At 45.5% G+C, this 9,882-nt stretch overlaps 1 protein-coding gene across 2 annotated transcripts in view; it reads left to right on the top strand.

Moving 5' to 3' along the window:
- The first annotated feature begins 257 nt into the window (after window positions 1–257).
- NDRG1 (N-myc downstream regulated 1) overlaps window positions 258–9,882 on the top strand; it is a 40,504-nt gene continuing 30,879 nt past the window's right edge. The window contains exon 1 of one of the 2 annotated variants that reach the window (XM_030943356.1): window positions 258–324. The gene's annotated coding sequence lies outside the window, so the exon portion shown is untranslated. Of the gene's footprint in view, window positions 325–7,495; window positions 7,508–9,882 lie in introns of those variants that run through there. The other variant, XM_030943357.1, reaches the window with a different exon arrangement.

Below are 9,882 nucleotides of genomic sequence, written 5' to 3'. Positions count from 1 at the left end.
CGCCGGGAGCGCGATGTCAGCGCTGAGCCTCCTCCGCCGGGGCCAGGGAGGGGCTGTCGGGCTTGCGGTGGGTGTCGGGGCTCCCTGATGATATCGGGGGCTCCCTGCTCATACTGGGGCTCCCTGCCGATACTCGGGCTCCCCATCAGGCCGGGCACGAGGGCGCAGCGACCGCGGCCGGCGGGGCGAGCGGGGCGGGCGGAGCCGGTGGCGGCGGCGGCGGCACCGCCCGGCGGGCGGGGCAGGGGCTATAAATGCACCCCGGGCTGCGGGCGGCCACCGGAGCGCGAGGCGGCAGCGGCAGCGGCGCAGGGACAGCTGCAGGTGAGGGAGTCCCATCCGTCTTTCCATCCGTCTTTCCATCCGTCTTTCCATCCGTCTTTCCACCCACCCTCGCGGTCCCCTCGAGCGCGCATCCTTGCATCACCCTCCTGCTTTTTCCTGGAACAGAATCCCTCTCCCCGTGGCTCCGGGCAGGGCTTTGCCCGGGCAGCGGGCGGCTCTCAGCGGCTCGGTGCCCCCAGCCGGACCCCGGCCCTTCCCGGGAGCGGCTGTGGGATGCTGCTGCCGGGGTCCGGGCTCCCGGGTAGGGAGCAGCGGGATGGGCTGGGCTGGGCTGGAAAACAGCTGTGAAGCCAAGGCACGTACTTTCTCTAAGGAAGTTGACCAGTGGTGATTGCTCGTGTTTCTCTGCTCTCGCAGTTCTGTGCTGGGTTTGGAGCGCCGGACAGCGCGGCCCGGGGTCCGCTCTGTGTCTCGGCGGGGCTGTTGTCACCGTGTGTGGTGACAGGCACAGTTCGCCACCCCTGCTCCAGGCACTGCCGGGCTCAGAGCCCCTGAAGGGAGTGAGAGTGTGTGCGATGGAGCCACGCACTGGGCTTGGTGAAATGAGGGATTGCACTTCTGATAAGGAGGAGGTTTTGGCTGATGCTTTTTCATCATCGTTCAGTTTTCCTATGAAACACGTGCAAGATGGCATTGCTCACTGTATAACCCTCTGTTTCACAAAGATCACAGCGCCCTGCCTGGCACCCCATCCCCAAACAGGACTGCAGATAGAAATATTTCTCACCTACATTGTTTTGAGTATTTTATTTCTCTGGTTTAAATAGGAACTGTATTTTGAACCTAGAAAGTGAACTTGTAATGGCATAGAAGAGGTCAAAGACAACCTGAAGCTTTCTATCCAGGTTCTCTGCATAGTGTTTTGATTGTTTTGCTTTCTTCTGGCTTTTTATCAACTTTTTTTGTTGTGTATCAAAGTGTGTCAAAGATACACAACTGCTGCAAAACTCACTGTTGAGGGCAAGCAATGGAAATAACCTGTAAGGAGGAGCTATCAAGTGCTTCAGGCAAACATCTGAGAAGCCTGCCTTGGTGTTTTTAGCCTTGGCTGTTGCAGGTATAATTTACATCAAAACTTCAGCCACTGGCATTAAGCAGTGCACTTTGAACTTGGCTCTGGGAACATATTTAGTGGTTGGTTTTTGTGTTTTGGTTTTTTGGGTGTTTTGGGTTTTTGGTTTTTGTTGGTTTTTTTTTTTGAGGGGGGGCTTTTTCTGTTTTGGTTCATTTTTGGTATTTTCATTAGGGTTTTTTGTGTGTGGGTATTTCTTTCCTGTTTATTTTAATTTTGTGGTCTTTTAACCAGAGTCTAATGGTCTAATGTAGTTTGGCATAGAATAACTGTGTTTTTATCACAGGCACTTGAGTAAACAGCAGGCAGCTAATGCTGTATGATGTTCTGTGCACAGCAAGAATTTAATGACTTTGGACGAAATGCTAAAGCTCAGAGTAGATGCAGAACAAATAGTGATTCTTAAAGGCCTATACAGTTCCCAGAGTACTAATGAGTCCCAGGCCCTCAAAGAAGAGTAACTCACGAATGTGTTCAGGAGGACCCGGTGTGTGTTTTGATATGGAAAACACAGATGCAGTTAAAGCAGGTTTTAATGTAGTAATGATGGACTCCTTAGGGTTTGGCTTTCACACCTAATATTTTTCAGTAAAAACTGAACAGATGCCACAGCATAATGGTTTGGGTACCTGGAAGGCCTCAGCTTCTGAGTCTGAGTTCCTTGTGCAGCAGAAAACTGAATGGATTTGATTTCAACTTTAGAAACTTTGAACATTTCTACAAGTACTGAACTGTGAGATCACAGAATGGTTTTTGTTGAAAGAATATCTATTGCAACTCCCCTGCCATGGACAAGAACACCTTCAACTAGACCAGGTTGCTCAAAGCCCCATCCAGCCTGGCCTTGAACACTTTCAGGGATGAAGCATCCACAGCTTCTCTGAGCAATGCCTCAGCACCCTCACAGTGAAGAATTTCTTCCCAATATCCAGCTAAAATGGACCTTCTTTCAGTTTACAGCCATTCCCCCTTGTCCTGTCATTACACACTCTTGTAAGGAGATGAGCTCTTCCCCTGAGAATGGGCACTGCAAAGTGACTGACTTTGAACCAGGGAAGAGTCTAGACAAGCTAGGGTTTGCATTTGTTTCCCTTAGAAAGAAGGGTTTGTGTGCTAATTTCCTGCATTCATTGGCCTCTCTACCAAGATGACAGTGAGATAGAGATGTCAAAGTGTCAGGTGTCCAGAGAATTAGGCAACAGCCAAAGAAGTGTCACCCTCTGCTGAGGGAGGGCTGCCACAAGCACTGGCTGTGTTTGGGAACCAGCACCTGGGCTACCAGCAAAAAAACTCTTAAGGTTTTCAGTGTGTGGCTTCCACAATGGCTTTTTTATTCTTGCCAAAATAAAAGGAACACTAAAACTGTGGCAGACCATCTGGGTAGATTGTATGAATTCTCAGTAAAACCAGCAGGATTCCCCTATTGCCTTTCCTCCAATGGGAGGTACTCTGCTCTTTGGATATTCCTTTTTGGACTAGGACAATTACATGGGGAGATTACAGGGCACCTTTTGGAACACTTTGGCAAGGGAACCTGATCCTTAGAGGTAATTATAAGGTAATTAAGTCATTTGCTCTTGTAGTTCAGGTGAGATTAGCAGTGAAGTGTTGGGAGAAAAATTCTTTGATTCAGATTTTTAAGCCTAAGTGATTAATTTCTTTGACTGAAGTGCAACATAAAACTTCTCATGACCAGCTTAAGAGATTTTGAAAACTTCTAGCTTCCCACAGAAAATACTGTTTTTTCACTTACCTCATTAGAGCACAAAACATAGATCATATATGTAATGAGGCATTTCCTGCTTTTATTGTCTCAAAATAGACAAAGAGTAAAAGAAAAAATACGGAAGGGGTGAAGCTGCCTTGAAGCTCTTCAGAACATGAGCAGGAACTGCGAGACGCTCAAAAATAATACAAATTCTAATTGTGGTGGATCAGCAATGTTTACATCATGTGCACAGCTGGAAGCTTAAGGCAGCAAAGCCCTGTTTGCTGTCAGGGAGAGCAGAGCCTGGGCAAGCAATGGCCTGGAGCAGCTCAGTCACAGCAATGCACAACACGAGTGACTTCTGCTAGGTGCCATGGAAAACCTTCCCATATACAGGCAATGCAACTGCTTAGCATAACAAGGATGTAATACTGGTTCTGGAGATGAAGACAGACTTTCAGATGACTTATTAGGTCTAACTTTCAAGTTCAGTCACAGTACTTAGAAATACAGAAGTAAAGAAGATCCCAATTTTTTCTGTCACTGTGTTGCTAAAAAGATGACACTGCACTTAGAGACTGCCTTTGGCTTCAGCTGTAGGTGTGAATTTGAATGTTTGCCTAAAGCAGGATGGTCCTGTCCCTGAAGCTACCACTATGGAGAATTCCTCTGGACAGTTAGGTGTGGGCTGATCTCCAGGTTCAGTAGCTCATCTTAAAATCACAAAGGGCTTGTGTTGGAAGGGACCTTAAAAACCCTCTAGTTCCACCCCCTCTGCCATAGGCAGGGATGCCACCCACTAGATCAGGTTGCTCAGGTCCAGGAGTTGCAGTTACCCCTCTGCCTTCTGTTGAAAGCTTTGTCCCAAAAGTTCCAAGTAAATTACTTGCTACTACTGGAAAGTTAGGGGAAATATTCTGCAACTGTTTCAGACCAAGAATAAGGCAAACCCATTTTCAGGTTCAGTGGTGTGTGTTCCTATGGATGACTAAAATCTGGGTTAGACATCTTGGAAATCAATGGCTGTGAATATAATGGCTATTGAACTTGGTGTTTCTATCAAATGGTGGCAGCTTTTTTCCCCATCTGTGTCACTTCCAGAGCTCTGGGTGACTTCAGTGAGGGACAGCTAGTGGGAGGTAATCCCTACTGGTAATTTCCTTTGGCTGTGGTTTTTAAGCAGCAGTAAGGAGCCATTTAGAGCTTTTCCTGAATGTGTTCACATATCACTGAATTGTTATTATGACATAATTAATCCCAGTACTGGGAGTCCATGGGAATCAGTACCATTATTTGGCATTTAATCCAGAACAGCAAGTGTGGAGTATAGAAAAAAGTAAAGCCTGAATTGTCCAAGTGTCAGACTTAAACGTGCAAGCTCGTATCTTGGATGATGAGGGAGATGAGTTTAGTTTTACTTTTGTCTCAAGGCTGCTGCAGGTTCAGGCCTATTTTGTTTCCCAGCTGGCAAGAGAGTGTTGCCTTTGGATAATGCCCAGGAGTTTGTTGTCAGAGGGGGTGTTCACCATGCAGAGGTGTTCCATGGTGTGCTTGCTGATGCACAGCTGGACTGCCTGTGCTGAGGAAATTTTCCACAGCTATATGTCTTTGTACTAAGCAGGATGTGTGTCAGTTTTGCTGCTCTTATTTTGTGTGGCTGATCACGTTTCCTATGTTTCTTCTGGGTTTGGGGCTGCTTCCTTTCAGTTAGTTGTCAAAATTTTAATATATCTTTTCCATCTGTCAAGGTTTTTCTCTTGGTAGCTGGAAGTTACCTTTTCTCCCTTTTCAAGACCTGTTTTTAGAACTGGTTATTCACTACTTTTCAAAGCCATCAAGTGGCTGCTTCCTGCCTGACCTAAGTATAGCTTTGAAAGTATAGCTTTTTCAGCTTATTTTCTACCATGGATGTGTAGGGCCAATCTGCTAGACCTGTACAGATGATGCAGAAATTAGTGGAAACACCAAACATTAGGACTTAGGGCAGCATGAAAACCCAACTCACTGCAAAACAAATCTTTCCATTTGCTTTCAACCATTCTTGTGTGTTTTGTGTGTGTGTGGTTTTTCTGTCTTTGCCACTTCACCACTCTTACAGCCTGGCTTTTCTTATAGCCTGAATTTAAGAAATTCTGAATTTTAGGAAGCACAAACTAATTAATAAGGATCTTAAACTCTAATGACCTCATGAAGACTCTGTAGGTGGAGGCAATGTGGCAAAAAATCTGGTAGTGTGTTTGCTGGTAGGCATAATCTGTAATGGAAGAGTAATCAGCAAAGTAGGATGCAACTTCCAAAGGAACTTTTATTTGTGAACGCAGTAAATAGACATCCAAATGGGAAATGCAGTGTTCAAGGAAGGAAGGATTGCTCCTGCTGTGGGTTTTTGGGTTGCTTCCTTCAGGAAGCTCGTGTGCACCTTGTCAAACTCATGATGTCACTTTCCTGCTGCCATAGTTCTGCAGTGCTCTAAACATGCTTTGCACGTACTGTAACATATCCCTGCTGAATTTTAAGATTTATTTTTATCCTTTGACAAAGTTGTGGCTTTTTGGGCTATGGGATTAATTGTGCAGTAGAAGCACTGCAGAATTTTATGATGACCTTTTATATTTTCTTTCCTAGATGATTCAGTTTAAGAGCATCACATTTTTTCCCATCTGAAACACTATGAATTTTATGAAGTTGCACATGAAATCCCAATACTATATAAAAGCTTGGATATGTATGACTCCAACCCTTCTTGTAAACACAGCTTGGAAAGTGATAACAAAGTTCTCTGCCTGTGATAGGCACTAACCTGGAGTGTAGATGTGTAAGGATTTGAAATAAGTCAGCAGAGGATGGTGAATTGCCTTTTGCCCACTTTGAAGGATTTTAAAGGGCTTGTTTTGATAAGCAAGGAATATTCTAGTGCTGGATGGTGCTGATTTAGACACTTCCTCACCTGTGCCACCTGTTGTGGTACAGGCTGTGTGCTCAGCCCTTGGGAAGATCATATTGTATATTTGGGTGCTGATGCTTGCAGGCAGTGAAAGACTTTTGCCCAGATGTAGTCCCACGTAATTCAGCATGTGAAAATGCTTACATTTGGGTAATTTTATAAAGGGACTTGCTTGGGAAGAATGAAAGATATGTCTTAACACAATGGCCATTTGTGCAAAGTTTGAGTTCAGATTAAGCTCTAGAAGGCTAAAGTTCGTCCTAGAAAAGGGAACTGGCTATGCATGGGAACAGAATAATATCCATAAATTATACTTTTCTGCTCAACAAACAAGCAAATACCCTCATGCACTCATCATGGAAAACTTCAGCCCAGACATTTTGGCAGGAGTTAGAAAGAACTTGTAATAGCAATGACCAAGCAATTTTAATAGGTGGTAGAACAAGTCATCTATGTACTCAGAAGCTGCAACCTGTATAGTACAACCTCATGAATAAATGTAAATTAAGAAACATCATCAACCTTAGCTGTGATACTTTGTAACTTAAGTCCTCATCATTGCAACACCAATGGGAAAATGCAAAACATATAAAAATAATCCACTATAATCTTGTGAGGGTGCAACCTAGAGAGCCAGACAACATTCCTCATCTCTGAGTATACGGTGAGCCTCTGCCTTCTGGAATAATCTCAGTATGTTTTTGCCTTTAACTTTGACAGCACCACCCACTTGTTGCAGCGGCTGCAGCTGGGCAGCAGCTCTGGGCTGTTAAAGCATGGCAGATTGAGAATAGGAGGGGGCAGGGAGCATGTCCTGACACTGGTGAGCTGCAGGAACAATGGCTTTTTTCTTGTCTGATTAGACTGCAATCTTTGTGGCAGGAGCTGCATCTTCCATGTTATGAAATGCCTAATCCACCTCTGCCCCCTCATAACATCTCTGTTATTTCCCCTGCCCCCAGAGCCCAACACCCCAGTGTTGTGGAGAGTAGGTGTCAGGTCCTGTGTCAGTGCATCACCTTTAATCTTTGTTTCAGACCCTGGGGTGTGGTCAGTGCATCACTTTAATCTTTGTTTCAGACCCTGGGGTGTGGTCAGTGGAAGGAGCAGTGGGATGGATGCAGAGGAGGGTGCTGGGGGATGGAAGGGACAGGTTGGCTGGCAGGGTGGGTGTAAGGAAACAAAGCCTGGGAAAGCAGCTGATTGCTGTTCATCCTTTCCACCCTCCAGTGCTGCCACCCATGGCCTGGAGCCCTTTAAAGATAAAGCACAACACTGGCACCAGAGTGAACGGGCAGATCTGTCTTGTTTAGAGATCTAGTTCCAACCCTTTCTTCCATTAGGTGAGGTTGCTCAAAGCCCCATCCAGCCTGGCCTTGAACTTTGCATTTTCAGACAGAAGCACTTGTCACAGAGCTGTGACCCGAGGCAGTTTCAGGTAAATATGAATTTTTGAGAACTGCATTAGGGTTTGTAATCTGTCCCTCATGGAGCTGTGATGTTGCAGTGTAGGTAACATTTGGGATTGCTACAATAGAAAAAAGTCCTAAGGCATTGAAATCTTTCCATTTCCCCACCAGCTAGGAAGAGAGAGCTGTTCATTATACTGGGAGGGGGTACACAGCAGGGGTACAAAGTGGTGATGGGGACAGCAGGGGGTGTCCTTTGGCCAGCTCACCAACCCTTCCCACAGCCAGCTTCTACTCCTGTGGAACAGAGGAGGACCTCAAGCTTTCTAAGGAACATTCTTCATGCCATCCCACAGAGAGGGTTGTGCAAGCTACATTGCAACAGCTTCTTGCTCAACAGCTGTGGGGTAGGCAGAGGCTGCTTCCAGCTCCCTGTGTTTTGGTGCTGCTCTCCATGTGCAGCTGCCAGCAGGGTTCATGGGTGGTGACCAGCCCCTGGTGTGAGGGACTGGCAGTTTCAGGGCTGTGTCTGATCCCAGAGTGGCCACAGCTGAGCTCTGTCCCTCGGGCACTGGGGACAGTGGCATGAGAGGAGATGAGCCAGGGGAGGTGTGGTGGAGCTGAGCCTGGGGATCTCCTCCCTCACTGCAGCAGTGTCCCAGCTGCTGGCAGGTGGGGCTGGGGGGATGCTGTGGCCCCCCAGCTGTGCCTTTGTGCTGGGTCAGCTGCTGGCTCTGTTCCTGCAGCTTCACCCAGTTGTTCCTTGGCACAGGGCTTGAGTTCTTGGCTGAAAGGCTTTGATTTCCTAATCAGATTGATTAGCACATAGCATAAATGTAAACTTAAAAATGGTTAAAACTTAAGGCTCTTCTTGGTTTTTTGGGTTGAAAAAAAAAATCACTGTTATGCTACATTATCCTCCTAACAACCCACACTTGGGGATTTTTTCCCTTGGATGCCAGCTCTCATTTTCAACTAGAGCCTTCATGGAAACGTGCTGGTGGAGTAACTCACAAAGAGGGTTGAAAGAAAATAAAAGTAAAATGGTTGGAAAAAAGAAATGAGGTTGAGTATCAGCAGTGTACTGTGCTTGAAGATAGCAAGGTGATAGAGCTCCCAGGACTGTTATCACCTATGAACACCTATCACACCTGGGAACTGGAGGCCACCAGGCAGCAGAACTGTTTCAGTTCCCTGATAATACTTGGTTTAATGCTTTCATTCCTGACCTTTTCTCATTTGAAACTTCAGGCTATTTAAGGGCTCTGCTTTGAAACTTTGTCTCAGGTTATTAACTTTTAGTTGCAAATTGAGATAATGTGTAACCGGAGGCTAAGGAAGCCCGGGGAGTCCCAGGTAGTTGAGCGTCTTCAACTTTGACACTTCCTGCTCAAAATGTTTGTTCAGATCCTACTTAAATATCAAAAGTAATTTGCCTTTTTAAAAGAGGAGGAACTGCTGTAAAACCTCTTTCATAATTTATTGTGTGGAACGATGGCAGAGAAAAGCAGTAACTGAGCACAAAGGACCTCGTGATGCAAGGCCTGTAACAAAGAGGAGTTTAAACAGGGCAGAGCGAGGGCAGATGCTTATGCATGAACTCTTTGGATGCTTGCAAATGAATCATTTGGTTCACAAACAGGAAGATTAAATTTGTCAACTTTGATATAAAAGAAATACCTGAGATATAAACTGCACTTAAAAATGCATTCTGTCCCAAAAACCACACATGGGTGCTGTGAACTGTCTTGTCTTGCTGTCCACTTATCTCTGTGTAGTCTCTGCTTAGTGGAGGCTAGGTTTTGGTGGGGTTTTTTTGGTTTTTTTTCAAGATTGCCTCCAGTTTGCAGTAGCCATGTTTATGTTAGGCCAGTCAGACAAGTTTACAGCATTTACTGTTAATGACTGGAAGAGATCTAATTGACCGTGGAAGGTTCAAAGGCTGTTTGAGCATTGCAGTAACTTTCTCTCATTGTCAGATGCCTGAGATTAGTTTGTTTTGGGTTTTTTTTTTTTTTTGTTTTTTTTTTTTATGTGGATATTTGCCAATTAACTTTTTCAGAGCTTTGGAGACATTTCAGCTCTCTCCATTCTTGTCTCATTCTTGCATAATTGTTCTGGGAGCTGCTACAGGTGCACAAAACCTCCACCACCCCTGTTCTTCCTCTTCTTTGGTGACAGTGCAGAAGACACCCATAGTTTTCAAGGGATAAAGGGCAGAATGATGTGACTGCCTTGGAAACACCTTTCACCTGTGGTTCTGCAGCACAAGTTTCACATGGTCCCTCTCTCTCCAAAGAGAACAACACCAGTTCTTGGGAGCTGGGAGTCTGAGTGCCCACAGCTGTTTCCCTTTTTGCCATTAGATGCTCATGAGTGTTTAATCCCACTTGCAAAGTGGTTG

This window comes from Camarhynchus parvulus, chromosome 2, assembly GCF_901933205.1.
Source record: "Camarhynchus parvulus chromosome 2, STF_HiC, whole genome shotgun sequence".
In the NCBI taxonomy this organism is placed as follows: Eukaryota; Metazoa; Chordata; class Aves; order Passeriformes; family Thraupidae; genus Camarhynchus; species Camarhynchus parvulus.
Note: the sequence above shows the minus strand (reverse complement) of the source record. Positions and strands in the feature narration are given on the sequence as shown.